Genomic DNA, 24,662 nt, shown 5'->3' on the forward strand with positions numbered 1-24,662 from the left:
AATTATGGCTAAGGATTTACTTACTTCCTTTGCCATGTCCTTTAATATAACTGGATAGATCCCATCCACCCCAGGATGGGATCTATCAAAAACGTCTTTACCAGCGTTATTTGGAAAACAGTGTTACATTACCTAGAAATCGTCATATAAAATCATTGTTGTTGTTGTGTTTAACGACATATAGGCTGCTAGGGACATATTGTGTCTTTCTAATAGTGAATATAACTATATTTTATGATATATTCCTATATGATTTAGGAAAATAAATAGTTCTTTTTCATTAGAATCATCACGCAGAATCTGTAATAAATTTATTGATGACTGTGTATTAGCTATTGATTTAAAGGTGTTTAAGCGGATATTTTGAAAGTAGGGACAGTCCACTAACAAATGACGAATGGTCAGTTGTACTTGACAGAATGTACATTGTGGAGCGCTGTCATTAGTTAATAGATATAGGTGAGTGAGGTGAGTATGCCCAATCCTTAGCCTTCCTAAAATTATTTCATCTTGCCTGTTTTTTCTGAAGATGGATTGCCATAGCTTTGGTTCCGGTTTTATTTGGTAGAGTTTATTTCCTGGATAACCTTTCCAGATTAATGACCAACTGTTATAACATGCTTTACGGATAATGTGTTTGTAATCTGTATATGGAACTTGAAAATTCTGCGAAAAGGTGGTTTCTGGTTGTTTGGCTGCATGATCCGCTCTTTCATTGCCAGCTATTCCAGAATGTCCTGGGATCCAGCAGAATGTCACAGTTTGGTTTTAATTCCTTACAGGCAAGTAGCTTAGAACGAATCTGTTTTATTACAGGGTGAGGTGAGAAGAGTTGTTACCACTTATTATAGCAGTGACAGCACTGAGTGAGTCGGTGTATATTAAAGTGGTCGTAATTAAAAATTCAGTTATCCGATCAAGAGCTAAATTAATAGCATAGAGCTCAGCAGTAAAGATACTGCATTCCGTTGGTAATGAAACAGAAATGGTGAATGAAGGGAAGATTGCTGCAGCACCTACTTGGGTCTCAGTTTTTGATCCATCTGTATAGATTTTACAGGCCTCTGAGTTAGAAGAGTGAGTTTCATGTAACTGTGCGATATTGGATGGGGACAAGGCGTTCTTACCCCACTGTTGAAAATAGTTGTCGTAATTAACCGAAATATTTTTCCAAGGCGGATCAGGAGGTGTCATGTCCTGAAATATATTGCTGATGTCTATATTCCATGCTTGAGTGAGTTCTTTAAGTCTAAGTGCAGCAGGTCAGTTTTCATTTGGCTTACTGTTGTAAAATGACTCCCATTCGGTATTATACAGATATTTCCAACTAGGGTGGGAGGGAAGACTGCGAATTTTTGCGGCAAACATCAAAAGTAATGTTTTCCTCCGAAGATGTAAAGGTGGCTCATGAGCTTCGATATAAAGGCTCTGAACAGGGGAGGTTCTGAAAGCCCCTAGAGAAACTCTCAGCACACTGTGCTGGATCGTGTTTAATCGCTCTAAAGTAGTTCTTCTCGCAGAGTCATACACTGGAGAGACATAGTCTAAGCGGGATCTGATGAGGGCTCGATAAAGATGGATCAGGGTATGTCGATCAGCACCCCATGACATAGATGACACACACCGGAGAATATTCAACTTTTTCAAGAAGATAGTTCTAAGATAAGCTACATGTGCTTGAAAGTTCAGTTTCTTATCAAGTACGAGGCCAAGAACACGGACAGTGTGAACAAGAGGAATTGAAATGTTATTGATCTTTAGCTCAGGATCGGGATGCAGTGACCGTAATTTGCAAAAATGAGTAGTGGTGGATTTCTGCTCAGCTAGGCGGTATCCATTACGTAAGGTCCACGATTCTATTCTGGAAAGAGCAATTTGTAACTGTCTTTCAACGGTATTCATACTTTGTTACTGGCAGGATATGGTGAGGTCATCTGCATACATGTATATTTGTATGGATTTTGGAAGTTCTTCCAATATGTGGTTGACCCGAATAGCAAATAGGGTAGCACTCAGTATGGAACCCTGAGGAACACACTCTTCTTGAATCTGAGTTGGTGATAGCATGTTTTGGTATCGGACTTGAAAGGTGCGTAACCTTAAAAAGTTCTGGATGAATTGTGGAAGGTAGCCTCTCAGCCCCAACTGATGTATATCTTTAATAATACCATGACGCCAAGTGGTATCAAATGCTTTCTGAATATCTAGGTTCACCACCAGATGTTGTCTCATGACAAAAGCGTTACGTATGTTAGATTCAATTTTGAGTAGTAAATCTAGGGTAGATCTGTTTTTACGGAAGCCATATTGGTGATCGGAAAGAACATTTTGGGAGTCTAGCACCCACATGAGCCTCTTATGCACCATCCTTTCAAATATTTTGCCCAAACAGCTTGTCAAGGATACTGGTCTGTAATTTTCAACTATGGAAGGATCTTTACTTGGTTTTAGAATAGCACAAATGTAGGAATGACGCCATGAGAGAGGATATGTATTTTCTGAGAAGATCCGGTTATAAAAGAGTAATAGTATGTAGAGATCGGCTTCACATAGATTCTTCAGCATACTGTAGTGAATGCCGTCTGGTCCTGCTGCACTATTTGGAGATTTGCTCAAAGATTCTTTGAGTTCAGCTATAGAAAAGGGTTGATTATACGGAAGTGAGAGTCTAGTTGAAAAATTAAATTTATGACGTTCCTCAACAGATTTAATGCGTTGAAAGGAGGTGACATAAGAAGAGGAGGCGGAAATGTTATAGAAAGATTCTGCTAAAGCATTTGCAATGTCAGTAGAAGAGGATAGGTCCTGCCCATTCCATTGTATTATCGGGGACTGCTGCGGAGGAAATTTTCCATTGAGAGCTTGTATTTTTTTCCATATAATTCGAGTGTCAGTATTTTTGTTAATAGTTGATGCAAAGCTTGTCCAGGAGTCACGTTTTGCTTTCTTCCTAATTTGCCTTGCTTTTGCTCTGAGTTTTTTGTATAAAATTAGGTTGGCAGTAGTTGGGTATTTGCGGAACCGGTTCCAAGCACGGTTTTTTTCTACTTTTGCTTTAGAGCAATCCATATTCCACCACTGGTTTTTGTGTGCCTGTTTGCATTGGTCTGATTTTGGGATGGAAATTTCTGCTGCATATAGGATTTGGCTGGTAATGTGGTCAGTTACATCATCAATATGTTGATGTTGAACATATTGAGTGTCGAGAAGGACACAAGCTGAGTAGTTTACCCAGTCTGCTTTATAAAAATTCCAAGAAGTACGGCCTTTTGGACATGACACAGCCTGGGTTTCAATTGAATTGATAATAGGAAAATGGTCACTGTGGAATGGATCATTCAACACTAACCATTTCATGCTTGCAAAAAGAGATGCTGAACAGATGGACAACTCTATGGCTGAGGTAGTACCTGTAGGTAGTTGTATATAAGTTGGAGAGCCAGAATTCAGCAGAGTCAGGTTATGGTTATCCAGGAATGATTCAATTAATTGGCTTCTCCTATCCATGGTGGAAGATCCCCACAATGGATGGTGGCCGTTGAAATCACCGAATAAGCAGACAGGAGGCGGCAGTTGTGCGATTAGATTGTCAAGTTCAGCCAGGGAGCAAGGATAATTGGGCAAGATATAAATGGATGCAAGCGTTAATGATATTCCCAATGCCATCCGAACTGCAACAACTTCTAAGGAGGTTTGTAGCTGGAGATGTCTTGACGGTATAGTAGATTTTACAAGAACAGCTATGCCCCCACGGGCAGGACCATCAGAATCTCTGTTTCGTCTAAACATGGTGTAATTTTTGAATCTGAGAGAGACTTTTGGTGATAGAAATGTTTCCTGTAAGCATACACCTACTGCATTTGTTTGAAAAAGTAAATCACTCAGGTCATCAAAATTACTACGTAATCCTCTACAATTCCATCGTATGAATTTATTCATTGTTTGGATTTGATTGAATAAGATTGATCTGACTGTTTTTTCTGAGAAGGCTTCAGTCTGCTTTGTTTTGATTTTTCATTCTTTGAAAAGGTTGGGCGTCCTGTTTCTATGGTATCATTAGCATATAATTCTAAAACTGACTCTTCATCCTCTGGTTGAATATCAATTTCCATTTTCCTATTGCATTGTTTCTCTTTTTCTTGGTCTTCAACATTTGCTGATTTTGCTGTTTCGGGCAATGATGAGATAGCATCAGTTGGGATACTAATTGGTGTATTGTTAGTCTCATTGACTGTAAGTTTCTTTTTGGATGTTGGCAGCGCAGTTTTGGCCCAGGTGGAAAAAGAACTGCTTGGTTCTATGGAGACATCTGTTTGTGTTGCAATTGAGCAGCTACTTCTGGTTACTGATGCATATGATCTGCTAGGCATGGTTAATAGCACTTGCTTTCTTGCTTCAGGATATGTGACTTTATGCTCCACTTTATATTTCTGGATTTTTTTTCCTGTTTTCCAGAGATCACATGCTTTAGAAAATGCAAGATGGCTTCCTTTACAGTTTGGGCAAGTAGGAGTGGAAGCTGTACACTCTCCTTGGGAATGCTCCTTTGAGCTACAAATAGGACACACAGCATCACCTCTGCATGCAGTCTGTGCATGGCCGTACTTCTGGCACTTAAAGCAGCGAATGGGATTCGGGATGTAAGGTCGAATCTTGCAGTTTAAATAACCAGCTTTGACAGAAGATGGAAGATTTGGAGTGCTGAACGTCAAAATAATGGACCTAGTTGGTAGTAGGTTTCCATCTTTTTTGGTCATTATTCTCCGTGCATGTGTCACCTTTTGTTCGCTAAGCTCTTGTACTATTTCTTCTTCAGAAACAGTTAATAGGTCCCATTCACTGATAACGCCTTTAGATGTATTCAGGGTGTTATGGGGCATAACTGACACTGGAATATTGTTGAATGTTGTTAAATTTAACAATTTTTCTGAATGAGATGTTTTTGCTGCTTCAATTAAAAGGTCTCCTGATTGGAGACGCTTCACCATTTTAGGGGATCCAACAACCGATTCTAAACATTTCTGTATCAGAAAAGGTGATAGCCTGCCAACAGGTTGTGTGGACAATGAGTGCATTATAAGAAATGCTGGCAGATCTGAAATCTGTTTTTCCGTCCGAAGTCTCTTCGGACGATTGGACTCATGTTCTGAGACAGAGTTAACAACTTTGCCGCCTGTGGGCTCCAGAGATGGATATTCATTGCAATCCACCATTGCTCCTTTTAGCCCTGGAAGAGGGAAATCCTTCTCCCAGATTACCGGCCCCACCACGTGGAGGCAGGAGCGGTGCCAACCAGTGACCAAGCGATCAGCACAAGAGGAGAGCAGTATGTTGCAAGCGTTGTAGCAGTGACGTTGCTCAGCGAGGGAAGCAGTGACGTGAGCGGTCAGCAGTAACGTTGCGAGCGTTGGAGGATTTATGCAAGCACTAGTACTCGCCCTAGGAAAAACGCTAGAAAATCGCACTAGAAAGATCGCTTGGCACTCGGGGCCATATATAAAATCGTCATGAAACCTGATGCACATGTGTTGTACTTGTTGCATGCAGTGGCGTAACAAGTACAACGTAGCGTGTCACTGCTCAATTGTACGCAACAAGTTGCAGTAGCACAACAAGTACAATTGAGTAATGACATGCTACGTTATATCAGCATAATGATTAATACCCAAGTGACTGTGCCAAAATCTACAGCCCAGCATTCAAAGGAATATTGTGAAAGAAAGAAAGGGAAATTAGACAGAAATGTGAATCCGGATGAAATTCAGCAATAAACTCAAACTGCATCCAAAAAAACTTGAGCTGATCGTGAACGGAAGAAAAGGAAATTAGAAATTCAAACTATTCTGAATCATAATGAAATTCAACCAGAGTTCTACTATGCTTGATACTTGTCAGGAATCAACTCCAGCAGAACGAACAAGGGAATATCTTGCACGGAAAAAAAAAAAAGGGGGGGGGGGGGAAGAAGAAGAAGAAGAAGAAGAAGAAGAAGAAGAAAAAAAAAAAAAAAAAAAGAAAAAAACCGAAATTAGAAATGGCTAATAATGATATTCCTGATTACATCTCTATAGTGTCTATACGAGCTGACAGTAAGTTTGAAAAACTAGTGAAAAAAAAAAAAACATTCGGATTTAGTTGTAATGTTTGTCATTGTTTATGGTTTCAATTGTTATTGTTATTTGGTTTTTAGGAGCATTAGCAACTAAGGCCATATTGCTCTGGGGATATGCAGTGGTCATTCCCTAACCTTTCCGTATCCCCCGTATTTGGTGGTCACGGGCTCGAACCCCGGTCTAATCAAGAAGCGTGTGCTACGCACTGCTGATCCTGCCCATGAGGCACCTATGGTTTCAATTAGATTTGAAACCATTTCCAAAGACTTCATGTGAATTACTTCAAAATGAATTTCCTTTACAAGTGAATACTTTCGTGATGTGTATTCATGTGAATTACTTCAAAATGAATTTCCTTTACAAATGAATACTTTCATTATGTGTAATACATGTCATACTTCATTAAAAGAGGAATGGATACCAACTATGGCCATGTCAAATGGATGTACATATCCAACATATCCTACTGATTTGCCTCCACTGGATGTTGTAACTGAGCGTTTGATATCACCACATTTTTTGCACTTTTATGCAAATTTATCATTTACGTTATGAACATGGACAATATGAGATCATTAGACAAGTAATAAATGTACTAGTTAATGTAAATATGATGGTTCATCAATTACCTAGAGAATTAGATGATGATTATGCCATTAATGTACATATAAAATGAAGACTCATACATAAATCATCATATCTATAAGGAAGTGTGCAGAAGAAAATAGTGAAAATATGGTTACGGTATTTGATAAATTCACCTTTGTATAAATTCTACGGCATAAAAGTGTGCGACGAATTTTTGGGGACAAATAATGATAGTGAATAGGAACATTCAGATGAAATTGTGGAACTTGTCAACAATGACGATGAAATATTGTTAATATTTCATCGTCAGACCATAATAACAAATATTATTATGATCTGAAGATAAATATTTATGAATAACACCAGGTCATAAATCATCTCTAACAAGTTTCATATTTGATATACATGCAGAATAACTTTCTTTTCCATCTATATATTTGGGACATGAAAATTTAAAAATGAATTGAAAATTACTCCCTTTATGATGGCATCGAGTGAAATTCGTAGATCTGATTGCCGTGGAGTAATTCCCAACAAATTTTCATGTCCCAACATCTGCTATATATGGCAATGAAATTTATGCGAATGCGTACTGCAGAAAATTTTGCATTTAAATCAGTAGGAAATAACAGCTAACATTACACGTTCTATATTGGAATCAAAAGAATTTATAAACAAGTCTTTAGAGTCCAACTTGGCATTTCTAAAATCAATTCAGCATATTATGGGGAATTGATGAAAAATTAATAAGTCAGGTATGACGGATGCAAAAGTACACATAAGTATGTATGAATAGATGCACAGTATTAAATAAAGTATGCATAGATGGATATGAAAATTACACAAAGTGCCACTAACTAGAAGGGTGAGGATAGTAGAAAAGGAAGTACAGTACATATGTAAAAGGTGAAAGAATGTTAAATATCCTAAAAGTTCTTATGAATTAAGAAAATTATGGGCTGAATTACAAAGCCAATAAGAGGTGGGTAAACTGCAAAGTAAAATTAATAATAATACAGTAAAATACAAATAAAACAAAAATAAAAAGTGGTAAAGCCGTCAGCAGATATGAGGGGGGATGACATATTTAGATAAAGGTGGAATACAGGTAAGGCAAATGTGCAGAATCTGATGTCAGCTGAAGTAAATATTGATACATGGTCAAGTATTTCATCACAAGACTACACCTGACCATGTATCTGGAGCTGCATTTCTATACTTGTCGATAGTAGTAGAAAAAGCCACAAAAAGGAAAAAAAATGTAATCAGCACATTCTTATACAGTATGGACAAAGTAGTCCCAATGCAGTGTCAATTATTAAGGTAAAAATAAGGATCAAGTTAGAATAAAATATGGTTAAGTGTTTTCAGAATGGGAAAAGGTGTTTTATATAAAAATATGTAGAGTTTGGTGTAGGATTTAGATGTTGTAATTTTGTGGAAATTGGAATTCAATAATTTGAAACAAGCACATGGTATAGGGTGAGGTATTAAATTGAGGATACAGAAGGGAAAACGGAGTAAAGTAGTAGAAAGATAAAAAGCAAAGAAAAAGTTATAAAATCACACTATACTAGCTGGGTTGTGAAGCCCAACCTCATAGTAATGGCTCTGGCTTTGTAAGTGTTAGTATAAAAGGGAGCTAATACCAAATGCTTGAATTGCAAGGAAAAAGCAGGTGTAAAAATATGTAAAATGAACCTAAAACAAAACCGAAAGTATAACAAGAAAGTGAACGATACCTGGAGTTTTTAAGTAATGCACAGCAGAAGTAAGCTGGCAGGGGAAAAAAATAAATAGCTGAAGGGGAAATGAAGCGCACATATTTAGTAGAGTAGATGAATGCATGTAAACCATAATCACATTAGTAACATAGCTACATGAAGTAATTTATAGCAGCGTAACGGACTTGATAGACAGATTTTTCCAAGATGCAGCGAAGAAAGTCGGAAGATGGGCAAGGAAATTAAGAGTGAATGTAAAGAGGCAAAAGAAGCATAGTTAAATGAGCAGTGCCAAGAGATTGAAAAATATGAACGCTCAGACCCAGCTATAATGTACAGGAAGATCAAGGAGTTGGTGGGATATAAGATCTGTCCAGTGTTGGGCTGTATAAAAGCGAAGGACGGAACAGTAATCATGGAAAAAGGCAATGTTATGAACAGATGGACAGAACACGTCAAAGAACTCTTTCAGGATGAACGCGGGGAAAAACCAACAAGCCATAGGACCCTGAAAGCTCCGGAAATACTGAAATCGGAAGGACAGCTGTATCAATTGAAAAGTAATAAGGCAGCCGGACCAGATGCCATTGTGACAGAAATGATAAGGGCTTTGGATGATTTTGGCTTTGTGATAATAGCTGAGGTGTTAAATGAGATATATGAGTGGAGAGATACCAGAGGATCTTAGTAAATCCATATTCATAGCTCTGCCAAAGAAACCAGGGGCTATTGATTGTGAACTACATCGCACCATTAGCTTAATGAGTAACATTACTAAAATTCTTCTAAGAAGGACAATGTGGATTTATGCAAAATACTGGAACAAGAAATGCTATCTTCACGATAAGGATGTCGGAGAGGGCTATTGAAATGCAGAGAGACCTGTTTATGTGTTTCATTGATCTTACGAAGGCATTCGACAGGGTGAAACATGAAGAACTCTTCAACATTCTAGATTGTTTAGACGTAGTTGGGAAAGACATAAGGGTACTTAGGAACTTATACTGGGAACAAACAGCCAGCCTGAGAATTGGAAAAGACATGGGTGAGAACATAAGAATTCTGAGGCGTGTAAGAGAGGGCTGTGTTTGCTCTCCAGACCTATTCAACCTATACAGCGAGGAAATTATGAGAGGAACACATGGAATTGGAGGATTCGCATTCGGCGGACAGAATGTAAACAACATCAGATGACATCGCCCTCATTGCCAAGACAGAAGAACTACAGGAACTTCTAGACAAAGTAGTGGAACAAAATAGAAGGAAAGGATTAACAATAAACATTAAAAAAAAAAAAAAAAAAAAGAGTGCATAGTTTTCAGCAAAAAGAGAGCTGTGTCCAAATGCATACTGAAAATAGGGAACAACATCATAAGACAAGTAGAGAAATACAATTATCTAGGGAGCTGTGTTACACAAGATGGACAATCAGATAATGAAATCAAAAGACGGATTTTTATGGCCAAGGCCACGTTTCAGAAACTGGACAACATACTAAAAGATAGGAAATTGTCAATGAAAACGAAAAACAGAATTCTGAACTGTTACGTTATACCTGTCCTTACATACGGCAGTGAATGCTGGACAATCTCCCAAGAAATGGCAAAGCGTTTGGAGAAATATGGTTTTACAGACAGATGCTCAGAATATCCTGGACTGAACATATCACGAATGTAGAGTAAGAGAAAAAAAGCAGCTGAAATTTTTTGGGCACATGATGAGGAAGGTTTGGAGGAGATCATCATGACAGGCAAGGTGAATGGAAAGCAAAGCAGAGGAAGACAAAGAATAAACTATATTAGCTGTCTGACCAACTGGATGAATGTACGGAGTCTAGACCTGAGGAGAACAGCAAAAGATCGAGAGATGTGGAAGACCATGATCACCAACGTCCTTAAAGGACACGGTACATAGAGAGAGAGAGTGAGTCCAAAATGGAGTTAGCCAATATTGAAGTGATATCAGTAATCATTATTATAATTTATAGAATGTCATAAATCCAAAGGTAGTTGGGTGTAGTAAGAATCCAATGTTGAAAGAACATGAAATAATTCCAAGGATATAAATAAACTTGGTGACTTTAGATCCAATGATGTAGTTAAAAATCCAAAGATGGAAGAACATGAAATAATTCCAAGGAAATAAATAACTGAATGGCTCTAGACCCAACAGTGGTGTCGTTAGGAGACTGTAGAAAGTAATTTATACAAAGATTAGTGGCAATATCAAGTCACTAAAATCCAAAGGTGGCTGTACAATTTCAGTAGAGAATAAATCCAGAGGTGGATTTTCAAAGGTAGAGTAGTAAGTTATCAAATGCTTGAAAAATCCAAGACCAAAGGAATTTTTGCATAATCTACATATATTATAATCTGTACCTGAAAACAAAATAGGAAATGTCAAAGACTCAACACTGGAAGTGAATTATAAGTAATTTCATGAAGGATTATTAAAACACATCAAATGAATATGTGAGTAAAGTGAAAACTTAACAGTAGAAACTTAGTGAGTAAAGAAACATTCTGAAGAAAATAATCACAGGCAACCTCCGTATAACACGGTACTTTTACAACACGGTTTTGCTCTAACGCGATGATAAATTGCGGCAATCCTCGCACGACACGGCACTTAAATAACACGGTTTCACTCTAACATGGTTATAAAATTTCGATAAACCTCGCATAACAGGTGGATTTTCGAAGGTAGAGTAGTAAGTTATCAATATCAAATAATATTTTTTAGCTTTTGTGTGGGGGAAAACCCTGTGTTATATTAGATATAATTTTTCAACATTTCCACTCTTTTTGAATATCCGCTGTTGACTTGCTAGTCAAAAAAAATTATTCAGAAATCCCTGTACAGTTGGTCGTCGACTTACGACCGACTTCTGTTCTGACTGACAGGTCGTAAGTCAACCTGGTTGTATGTCGGCCATATATTTATTAAGAGTATTTTTTAACCTTTCTAATCTTTCTATCATATTTATAATTTATTTTTATAATCTTTTAAATTTTTATCATATTTTATTTTTCATTTTAAATACGGTAATGTTTTATCTTTTAATTAGCGACTGTACATACTTTCGTTTCTATGCCTAGGCTATCTCTCTCTATGAGGTTAAATTCAAACGTTCTCTACATTTTAATTGGTTTATTATTCACACTGTTTATAAAAAAAACAAAACTACAATCTATAATTATATTGTACATAATGTGAAAAATAATACTGTACATAATGTACTGTAAACACAAAAATACAATCTAAAATTAATGTAAAAATTAATACAAATGAAATTTACAAAATCAATTTTAATCTTTGCTTGTGTTGGGTTGTGCATCGTCAGGGTCATGTTCTTGGGTTGAGGTAGGAGATGTTTATTTATAGAAACATTATACAAAGCAAATCTTTTTTAAAACGCTTAAACCACCCAGTACTAGCCTGAAAATCTTCTGCGTAATCGTCTCCGGTGTGTGATTTTAAACTCTAAAACAAACTTCTAGCCTTTGCTTGCACTGTGTGAAGGCTCATGGGTGTATTTTTTGTATTAAATCTTCCATCCACATAAACAAAAATTTCTCCATTTCATGGATGGGTTCCTGTCATTTGGTTAAAATTGTAGACTTAATAGGTGCAGAACCTTTCACAGCTTCCCGAATTCTTTCTTTGTCCTTAAGTATTGTCAATACCGTGGAATGTGATAACTTCAAGTCACGTGCTATCGTATTCACTTTCTTTTCGCCTTCATACTGCTGGATAATTTTCATTTTACACTCTAAATCAATAGTTTTCCTTGACTTCTTAGCTGGCATATGTGTAGATGAAGGCATTTCCCTTTTACTAAACATTTTATGGGTATTTCAGTAGAATTTTAATTAATACACCACACGCAACAGATGCTTGAAAGCGACTGAGTGTATGTGCTTGGTGCTCTCCTCGGGCCTCCTCACCTAGGTTATGGGTGTCCTCAGTAGCGACTTCCTGATTTATTATTAATTTATTCATTTATTTATTATTATTTTTTTTTGTGGTCGTAAGTCGACGACCAAGTGTATTTTATTTTGTTGGGAAATCCCCGTATTACATTCTGTGCTATTGAACTTGTGGAAAAATCTAGATTTCAAAGTTTTATTACTATTGGATAGCACCAAGTCATTCAAATGATTTAAGTCATCCAAATGTTGAAGTTATGTTCCTAACACCACAGTTGTAATACAGCTTCTTTTATTAGGCATTAGATGAAGGCACTATATCCACCTTAAAACTCATAACATCAGAAAATTGTTACGATGGATTTTGGAAAAAAATTCATTCTGAGTCTGTCGAAGTAATGGAGGCATGGAAACATTTTTCAATTGTGGACTGTTATCAGAATTTACTTCTTATCGCTAAAAGAAGTAAAACTGTCAACAGGTGCATGTTGGAAAATTGTATGGCCAAAGTCAGTTCATTTAGGAAATATGATCGAACCGACAGAAAATGGAATCGGTGTGATAGTAGAACTTGCTACGTTTTGATGATATGACTACTGAAGCCTTTGTGGGTAGTACAGTCAATAGAATTGTCCTCCTCCCCACACAGGGTGGAAAAGACCCGAGTTCAAATCCCGCCGATGATGGAAGGAATTTTTATGGGTCTTTTTCACAACGTGTTGTTGTTGTTTGGTTTTTTTAAGGAGCATTAGCAACTAAGGCCATATTGCTCCATTCACAATGTGGCTGAGTTTGTCAGGATCAGGCAAGGGTAGCATGGTTTTTTCCTCCTGGAAACTCGGATTTTTCGTCTAGCAAAACAAAATCGACCTCAGGACACACACAATTTATAGACAATATACACAGGTAACATGGCCTTAGTCACCAATGCTACTAAAAAAAAATAAAAATAATAAAAAATGATTACTGAAGATGTTCGAGAATTACCGGTAGAAAAAGATGCCGGCAAAGCGGATTTGGTGGAAATGGCATTGGGGGTAAAATCAAATCAATTCAGAGGATGTAGAGCAGATGAAATTTCTAAACTTCCAAATTTTACACTAAAAAGCATACGGGAAGACACAAAGTTAGCCCAGCAATTAGAATCTTATTTTTTGAATGCAGATTCTTGAATGAAAGGAGCCCAAAGTTTAAAAGGAGGCTTCAAAAATGCTTAGTCCCATACAACGAAGTTCACAAAGATTTTTCAAGCAAAAGCAAACAAACCCAGGTTACTGATTTTTTAAAGAGAGCAGAAGATACACCAAATCTAGAATTGTGCATTTTTGTTAGCTTTTGGAACACAACCCCTCCTGTACTTTTTTTTTTTTAGTCCCATATAACATGGTTTCGCGCAACACAACATTTTATAGGAACCTAACTGCTGTGTTATACAAGGGTTATATCTGTACATCGGAAATTATGTATAGCTATCACTTAACAAGTAGTGGAATTCCACCAAATTAAATTACAACTTTACAAATACGATTAGAACACAGTGAATTATAACTGAATTTATTTCTGATTAAATGGAAAACTATAATGAATCAGTATTTTACAATATAGATAGGGATGTTATTATTGATTAGCTTATTGTAAAGTATTGTAAAATGGCTACAAAACATATGTAGTAACCATTTACTGTTCACCAAAGCTCTACAACTACCTTACAATAAGCTAATCAATAATAAAATCCTATCTATTTTGTAAAATTCTGTTTCAATATAGTTTCTCATTCGATCAGAAAAAATTCAGTTATAATTTACTATGAACTGGTCAGTTATAATATATATTTGTAAAGTTATAATATAATCCGGTGGAATTCCACTACTTGGTAAGTAATAACTATACATGATTTCCGATGTAATTATTTTCTTAGGAATGATTACTTTGTTTCTTTACTCACTAAGTTTCAATTGTTAAGTTTTCACTTTTCTCATGTATTCATTTGATGTTTTAATAATCCTTCATGAAATTATTTAAAATTCACTTCCCATGTTGAGTCTGTTGACATTTCCTGTTTTGTTTTCAGGCATGAATTATAATTTATGTAGATTATGCAAAAATTCCTTTGGTCTTGGATTTTTCAAGCATTTGATAACTTACTACTCTACCTTTGAAAATCCAACTCTGGATTTATTTTCTACTGAAATTATATAGCCGTGTTTGGATTTTAGTGACCTCATATTGCCACTAATCTTTGTATAATAAATTACTTTCTACAGTCTCCTAACTACATCACTATTGGGTCCAGAGACATCCAGTTATTTGTTTCCTTGGAATTATTTCATGTTCTTCCATCTTTGGATTCAACTAGTTTCGTATCCATGGATTTATTTCCTATTCTTTCATCATTGGATTCTTAACTACGCCACCACTGGATCTAAAGTCACCAAGTTTATTTATATCCTTGGAATTATTTCATGTTCTTTCATCAATGGATTTAAACTAGTTCTGTATCCTTGGATTTATTTACCATTCTTTCAACATTGGATTCTTACTACACCCTTCCTCCTTTGAATCTATACCTGAAACTACCTTTGGATTTAACACATTCTATAAATTATAATAATGATTACTGATATCACTTCAATATTGGTTAACTCCATTTTGGACTACAGATTATAATTATTAATCTAACTCTTCTCTATCTCAGAACATTTTGTGATTTTTCACATATTTCTTTCTTTCTATGCTTGGATACATTAGCAACTACTCCACTAATCGGCAATTTTTCGATTTATATAAGATTATACAACTTCAACAGTCAGCTTAATATACCATAGCCTTATCACTTGGTCTACTGTATATTAATTTTGATCTGCATTCTTTTTATCACTGCTTTGTTCAATACTGAACATAACAGTTCATAGATATTTATCTATGAACTGTTATGTTTATATTTGTATATCTTATGACTTTATTATGGTAAAGTCCTACTATTTTGGTAAATAGTAAGACTACTATTTCTTTTTACAATGCTAATCTTAAGTATCTCCATGCATTTTTGATCTAAATACGACAATAGAGGTCACTATTTTTCCATCTTTTTACATTTCTTCGCAGCTCTCTGATAAGTCCGTTACGCTGCTATAAATTACTTCATCATGTAGCTATGTTACTAATGTGATTATGGTTTACATGCATTCACCTACTCTACTAAATATGTGCACTTCATTTCCCTGCCTTTTTCTTTCAGCTATGTATTTTTTTCCCCGCCAGCTTATTTCTGCTACGCATTACTTGAAAACTCTAGGTATCGTCTCCTGGCATGTTTCGACTTACATATTTTTACACCTGCCTTTTCCTTGCAATACAAGCATTTGGAATTAGCTCCCATTTATACTAACACTTACAAAGCCAGAGCCCTTACTATAAGGTTGAGCTTCACAACCCTAGCTAGCTTAGTGATTTAATAACTTTTTCTTTGCTTTTTATCTTTCTACTATCTATTTCTATCTTCCTTCCTGTTCGTAAAACTATTAGCGTATACGAGGGTGATACGCACATTCATACTATCCTATTTCTACCACCTTTATTTACTTAAATACTCCTTTTTCTCTTCCCTATCCTCAATTTAATACCTCATCCTATACCATGTGCTTTTTCTAAATGAATGAATTCCAATTTCCACAAAATTACAACATCTAAATCCTACATCAAACTACATATTTTTTATATAAAACACCTTATCCCATTCTGAAAACACTTAACCATATTTTATTCTAACTTGATCCTTATTTTTACCTTAATAATTGACACTGCATTGGGACTACCTTGTCCATACTGTATAAGAATGTGCTAATTACATTTTTTTGTTGCTTTTTGGCCTTTCACCTTTTTTCTACTACTATGGACAAGTATAGAAATGCAGTTCCTGATACATGGTCAGGTGTAGTCTCGTGATGAAATATCTGACCATGTATCAATGTTTACTTCAGCTGACATCAGATTCTGCACATTTGCCTTACCTGTATTCGACTTTTATCTAAATATGTTCCCCCCATATCTGATGATAGCTTTACCACTTATTTTATTTGTATTTTACTGTATTATTATTAATTTTACTTTACAGTTCACCCACCTCTTATTGGCTTTGTAATTCAGCCCATAATTTTCTTAATTCACCATAACTTTTAGGATATTAACATTCTTTCACCTTTTACATATCTACTATACTTCCTTTTCCACTATCCTCACCCTTCTAGTTACTGGCACATTGTGTAATTTTCATATCCATCTATGGATACTTTATTAATTATATTATTTTATTTGTATTTTACTGCATTATTATTAATTTTACTTTACAGTTCACCCACCTCTTACTGGCTTTGTAATTCAGCCCGTAATTTTCTTAATTCTTCATAACTTTCAGGATATTAACATGTTTTATATATATATATACAACACACACTCATTTTGCTTGTTTGTATACAGCATACGTTATATATTTGTACATGCCATAGGGGAACTAGATTTTGCTTGGATGGATAAGCCGAAACTGGGCAAAAATTATTTTAAGCGAAGTTAAGATTTAGTGTGTGGGGCATTCGCATTGTATATAGATAAGAGTAGGGAACAGGCAGAAGGGTAAAGGTAGAAGTATGAGGGCGATAGAGAAGATACCCCCAGTTGGTCAGTGAGGCATGCCCATGCCTCATCGAGAGGCGTTGGATAAGAGCGTACTCACACTCCCTCTTTTGTCTTCTGCTCTGAATATAGGAAGATTCTGGCTGACGAACCAAGGCAATGCTTCTAGGTAGTCTAGCCACTTCAGAACCCAGAAGGTGAACTTTAATATATACATATGTTGAGATCTTCTAGGTCCAAACAACTGTCCAAGGCTTGAGCCAAGAGGTCCTTTAGGGTGCCTCCGTAGCCAGGAGCAGCAGTGCATAGCACATGCTTCTTAATTATACCGAGGTTCGAGCCAGTGACCACCAAATATGGAAAGGTCAGGGAATGAACACCGCATATCCCCGGAGCAATATATATATATGGCCTTAGTTGCTAATGCTCCTAAAAAAAAAAAAAGTCTTTAAGTGAGCAACGATCAAAAGCTTCTACAGGCATCTCTGCAATAGATTTAACCATAACATTGTGGAGAGGCTTCTTCTTTATCAACGTGGGAACAGATTCCCACACCTCCTTCTCCTCTGCAGGAATAAAAAATGACCTGGAAGTGAGACCAATGGATTTACGCGTGGACATCAATCTGGAAGACCCCCGATAGTCCAGGGTCTCCTCTCACCCCAGATGGTATGGGGGATTCTACTAAAGTGCCAGATAGTTAGTTACAGGAATCCCACATGCACTCAAATTGGTCAGATTTTCAAGTGTACACTACAGAAGTCACTTCTCACATTCACACTGAGATGAAATTTTTTTTTAAAAAAAGAAATGATCACCATATAGAATATAGCTTGGAATAACACTACTAGACGTAGCAGAGTAGTCAAGAGTGCATAGCACATCATTCCTTGAATGGACTGGGGTTGAAGCCCGTGACTTATAAATACAATAAATATTTGTATTGATGATTTATTGTAAACTCTACTGACTTGATTGTTGTGCTGGAGTATAAACAGAAAATTTATTTTACTCTAAGCAACAACCAAATACAACACATTTTTCAAGTTAATCACTATTCCTCTCTGACCAGTTTCACTAAAAATACCAGATAGTTTCATTTTTCCACATCTTTTTTTCCCTTCTGCTATTAGGAAACAGTTCTGAATGGCATTCCTACATGTTTAGCACAGTTAGTTCAGAAGTACATTATGTTTTATGAGAAATGATGCACACAAGTATTTCAGTACATATGACACTACTTAGCATTATTTACCTGGGGGGAAGTATGACATATAATACCGACTAGAATTAAAATAAAATTTCTTTACACATATATAATTTACTTATATATTTACATAATATATAAGTAAATTATCACGATGAGGGGATTTGCTTATTGTCTTTTATTAGCACCTACTCCGTGAAAGAATATGATTTCATATTTCAGTAACACTATGGCCAGACTGACTACGTTTGCCCCAAATCACTGTTCCGATGTACACTGGGAGTATAATGGCTAATGATTCAAATTATAAGATAAATAGTGGACGGGATATGGCAATTCTGGACTTTTATTAACAGTGTTCTTAAGTTGGCAATGCCACATATATTTTTGCATTTCTTTCTGTACTGCACATATGGATCCTGTATCGTAAATACTGAGAGTTAGCAACTATGATATTGTACGGGAACCATCTGATTAATCCATTTTGTATTTAAGTAGGAGTAAAACTAGATTCCCATTCTTAGCTCTCATTGATTTCTCACACTTAGCTTTTGTGTTTCACACATCACTAGTTTTTTTCACATATACTCTTATAATTTCGATACAGAATTGGTGAAGCATGATTGCAACTATCCCATAGTTTCTTTCCTTTTGCTAAATTAATCTGGTCATCTGTCTTGTCATCCATTCTGGTATCTGCCTTTTGTACTTCCCAGCGACAACAAGTGTTTGTGCTGTCCAAGATAATTCACTTAATTTCCTATAATGCATCAGTCCAATAATGCAATGTAACATTGCAGGAACTTATCTGAAGAAATTTTGGATCAAGGAATGGGATTTAGTTTCAAGGGAAGGAGGGTGTTGGAACCACAGCAGAATAAGATATTTCTTGGGCTTTGTTAACTGGGGTTACAAATAATCTCAAGGAATATCTTAATCTTATATGGCTCCCATATCCTTCTTCCCTTGAAACTGAAGCCCATACCCCTCACCCTGATCAATAAAATTCTTCCAGACACCACTTATTTCATGAAGTGACCAGTGTCATATTTTTGAGAGAGAGAGAACACTTGGCTGATTAATAAGGACCAGATCAAGAGTATTTGATAAAGCTTGAAAAAATAGGTATGAGTGTTTTGTATGGTAAGTCAGAAGGCACTCAAATGTCTGTCCAATACAACTCCCATGAATACCCTTTCTTTACTGCTATTCATCTGACACCACACAGAATCAAGTCAAGTCCACCTGGGTTTGTTCAGACTTTGGGAATAATCTGGTCTTTTCAGGCAGCTTTCAATAAGAAGCCTACTACTCCCTAGTTCCAAACAAACAATATTCACCACAATGAACTTCTTTCGTTCTTGTCACATAATGATCATGTTTCAGTTAGCCCTACAATATCAGTGATAGTTGACCTGACCAGATTTTCAAATTCATTAATTTTTCATATGGTGCAATTCTCTTGAGGTATGTAAGGATGCCATTTTTGTATTACCATTACCAACAGACATACTGGCAAAAGTTCAAGAAGAAATGGAGTAATGAATTGGCCTCTGCTACATGAATTGTAGCAGAGGTTTCATGTCAAGTGATGTACTGTCTGTAGGAAGCTTTCAAAGGTTCCTTGTCCATTTTTGCTTGTTCCAGCAATATAAAGAAACAGATTAGTTCCTTTATATATGATATTTGGGAAACACCATTACTTTGTTGCATTTCACAAGTGTGCTTTAACCTGGGATGAGCCATTCAGTAAAAAATAATTGGATAATAATAGTAATTATAGTAATGCAATAATAATAATACTATTATAGGTAGATGGAACTGGGGAACTGAATTTCCAAAGCCCACTGGTATGCCAAAAGTTTGTTGGCAAATATGTGAATCATGTGCAAAACAATTGGCTTCAATTAAAAATGAAACTAGTTTGAATATATCAAACTGTTAATTTTGTTCTTGATTAAACAGCACATAAGGAGGCTGTGGAATATGATATAAACTCTACATCAGTGTTTGCCCATTAAGTGAAGAGATTTGTTGTTGTTTGTTTGTGGTTAGGGTAGCACTATATATACATTCATATTTTTCTGCAATTTATATTTCAAAATATGGTTATGTTTTATGGACCGGGAAGTATAACAACTGGCTAATTACTTCTATTTTAAACATTGCTACACTATATTTCACAGTGACATATCAAGTTTGCTAAACATTGTCAACCACAAAGTGTTTTCACTCTAAGTTTATAGTATAAAAAATGTTAATTTTTATTTCCCCCTCACAAAAGTTGCAAGTACTGCTTTGTTAGTTTTCAATGTAAGATTATGACTGCACAAAAATGTAACACTTTTATACATATATATATATAGAGTGAGAGAGAGAGAGAGAGAGAGAGAGAGAGAGAGAGAGAGAGAGAGAGAGAGAGAGAGAGAGAGAGAGAGAGAGAGAGTGTGTGTGTGTGTGTGTGTGTTAGTGCAAAAGCATCATTTTAACGTAGCCATCTACCAAAGTAGTTAAATTAATTAATTAAATTGGCATCGTTTTGGTTATATCTCATATTGTGAATGCCTTCGCAGCGAGTTGCATGGTATTGTACTACCTCGAATAAGTAACACTTCACTAGTGGAGAAGACTATTGTTACTTATTCTCAGCGGATACCACCACCCAGATGGCACAGGTTCAAAGCTTGTTGGCTTTTCCTCAGTGGGTGGGTGGGCAGGTACCCTGGTGTTGCAATAGTGACAACCCAGTTATGAAGTATAACTTCACAATGAGGCCTTTGCCCTTAAATATTTTATAGTCTATATCACCCCCCCCCATATTTTCCACCATGAAATTTCAAAAGCAGGAAATAATACCTATCACGAATGACAATTACCCAGAAAAGCAGAAAATACTTTTACAATATTACAGGTCACAGGAATCAAACTTATCTATGCAGTCACGCTCCTTGTTATCTGAAGTATCTATTAGCTCAATGTTGTCTGACAGATGTGTACTACATCTATTTGCATGTTAATATATGTTCTAGTTTTAGTGTGAAGAGTTGAATATTGAATAATTATTCCCCATTTTATTTAACATTAATAATATAAATTTAGCACTCATCAACATCATTGTCGAGCATTACACACATATAAAGTTAGCTGAATCATACATTCATCCCTTTATGATCCCTACCCCATGTCCTGATCTTTACTCCCACAATACTAGTCTGAGTCAATTACAGGTCAATTAGTTAGCCTTCTTGATTTCAGAGTAACTTACTGAGGATATATTTTCCCCAGTTTTACTTAAGTAGGTTGATATTCAGGGTTTTATCAACAACACCCTAGTTATTTAAATCTCTCCTGTGTATTATCCTTTACTCCCACTGTATTTTTCTCAGGGTTATCACATATAAATTTTGGATCTCCTCCCTATAAAAACAATCTTACAAGTTCAGTTTGTAGGCAAACTTGGAGATCAGTTAAATGCTCCATCCATGCTTGTCCTATGAATATTAGTTGGCTATCTTAAATCAGATCCTACTGCTTATAATTAAGCAGTGGAACCTTGACTAGAGTACCTGTGAACTGCCTTTTTTTTTTGTTAACCTTCTTCTTCCCACAATGTCATTATTTATTTATTGTTTTTTTTTTTTAAATATTATAAGTTAGTGGACGGTTGAATGTAGCTTACTGTAAAGAGCAAAACAGACTACAGTAATTATCTGTATTTATAAGATAAATATTAAGCTTCACCTTATACCTCGTGCAATTGTTTCCACTGAAATGACAGTAGCGTCTTAAACTGATTTCCTACTGTATGGATCTTTTTGTTATAAAATGTCAATTTTTTTTGATTAGTTAGCATCCTGCAACTCCATCAGTAGCAGTACAGACAATTAAGGTTCCATTGTAATTATAGTAGGAATTATCATATTCTAATTGATACTATATTTTAAGCATTACACAACTGAAGATATTTACAAACCCATTTGCACAAAATTCCCAAACCCACAGACATAGTTTTATTAATTAATCAAAGGTATTTCACCCATGAGTTTTTCTTAATTTAGTCATTCTATGCCCTTTTCTTTCTTAGTTTTGTCCTGGTAATGGATATGCAAAGTTGAATCTGAATTGTCATCCAGAATGGAATATTATTTAATTTAATATATTTAATGTGCCTAAACAATTGGAAAAAAAAAAAAAAAAAACCCGCCACCAACATGCACGTAGGATCAGTGATCTAGGAATACAGGCACCACAAATGTTAACTACTCATAACAACTCCAGATCCTATTAGGTGTACATCATAAAATATAGTTTTAATAAATATTCAGTGGCTTATCTCTAATACATCACAATTTGTGTTAATCAAGACTGAAGTAAGGTACTAATCAGTCAACAAAGAAATCCACATGAGAATGCACACAGTATTCTAATGGATGATTCTCAGAAATTAGTTTCTACAAATGCTGAATCCAGGCTGGGATGTGGGACTTTATAAATGGATATTACATAGAGGAAACCCAGAAAAGGCATGCACAAATGGGGACTACTGTGGCCATACGGAGCAAATGTTAAACTAAATATGACCAATCCCTTTTTCATGTAAAATTTCATAAAATTTCTTGCAAATATTCAACCTCAATTCATGTTTGCAAGGTTTTTCTTTCTTTTCATATTTTCTTCCAAATACTCAGTGCAAGAGTAGCAGAGTGCTACAGATTCAATCAGCTTTTATGTTTGGGGTTGCCATTAATATAACTTGCAAAGGAAAGCACAAAGTTCACCGGGTTTTACTCTTCTTTCAAATGTTCAGTACACCCAAAATGGACAAGTCCTATATAATCAGAAAGTTTCTGTGGCTGGGAGTGCCATTAACAAAGAAACCTACTAAGTGTTGCAGACTCAGTGGCTATTGGCTTCAATGGTCTAGCTGGAATATTCTCTCCACCTTTTAATTATATAAAATGCTTAAAGCAATGAGTAGAGTTATTATTTCTAACATTAATGATGGCATTATTTATTAGAAAAACAAATACAATTACAAATGGGTAGCAGCATTTGCATATAAAAAAATAGTTAAAAAACCTTTTAACTATGTACTGCAAACATGCACCTTCTATATTGCTATCATATAAACTTCAGAGCAGCATATGGAGATCATTTACTATACAAGCTCAGTTTCACTTTATTTACAGAAAAGAGGAATTTACCAAGGCCTATTCAGAAGTGAAGATGAGTCAGATGATTTCAAGCAGCACAACAGTGTAAAGTTTTTCTTGCATTTTTTTCTTTATTTTATTGTGAACTAGCTTTAGAATGTGCAACCCACAGAGAGTTATGTAATGGAGGCAAAACTAGAATTCTTACCAAAGCATGCTTTCGAATAACAAAAAACATTCTCCTTACTACCCATGATTAGTAGCAACATGCACGTGCCTTTGATTAATACTTTATGACTGGTGGAATTCCTATCGAGCATAATATTTCTAGAAGCCTTCCCATGAGATATTAAATGATTGAGCCCATATAAACTTACAAAAGTAGTGTCAAATTCACCCAAGTGTTGTGTCTAATGTTCCTAATTCATGATATAGGATCTCACTTGCCATTACTAAATATTCACAAATTAAATAAGGGCTATTACGATGAATTTAGAAAGCATCACTTAAAAATCCCTTCACAGGAGTATGTCAAAGTGTGATAATTTTGTAGGACATGTTTTACTTGTGACAGCAACAATAAACAAGGATAAAACAAGCAATTGGCTCACATTCAATGCTGTTAAGGTGTCCAAAATACTAGAAATGTATACTTGTGATCCAAACATTTGCATTATCTAAAAAAAAAAAAAAAAAAAAAAAAAAAAAAAGAACTGATAGCTACTTTTTACAAGATGACATTTGATTAATGGCAATATAATCTAGGCTTAAAATTGCATGAATAATTATAAAATAGTAAAAACTTGTTTTGAAAGTGCTGACTACATAATTTTTTCTGAAAAATTATTATAATTATTACAAACATGATTATATAAAATAATTTCCAAGTTCATATAATGGATAATTCACATAAAAAAACTAAGCAAACTGTCTCTGTAAAGCTACTTTCAGTTAAGATAAGGAATTTAATTTTTTTTTTTTTATAAAACTGCTTGTCCAGAATGTTTGATAGTTTATGAGATAATTCAAAATTAGCAACAATCACGAATTTTTAAGAAATGCATGATTATAATTTATCTCATGTAGCAGAGCTAATCTGTATGAATATCAAATCCAAGTAATAAATATGCAGAAAACAGATATATAGTTTAAAAATGTAAAATATATTAATATATGCTTTAAAATATACTTAGCTTAATGAACTACCACATATATAGAAAACAAGCAAATCTGAAGATTTCTTTCTGTGGAACAGATGGGCAACATCACATAGGAGTAATTTCCTATGTTGATGTTGCCGTACCTTCTCTGGTAAAGCC

General features: G+C 35.4%; 1 protein-coding gene across 1 annotated transcript in view; it reads right to left on the minus strand.

Moving 5' to 3' along the window:
* LOC150079435 (uncharacterized) overlaps positions 1-24,662 on the minus strand; it is a 171,794-nt gene that overhangs the window by 74,767 nt on the left and 72,365 nt on the right. The window lies entirely within an intron of this gene.

The sequence above is a fragment of the Mastigoproctus giganteus genome, chromosome 10, assembly GCF_048544385.1.
Source record: "Mastigoproctus giganteus isolate SK-2022 chromosome 10, ASM4854438v1, whole genome shotgun sequence".
NCBI classification, from domain to species: Eukaryota; Metazoa; Arthropoda; class Arachnida; order Uropygi; family Thelyphonidae; genus Mastigoproctus; species Mastigoproctus giganteus.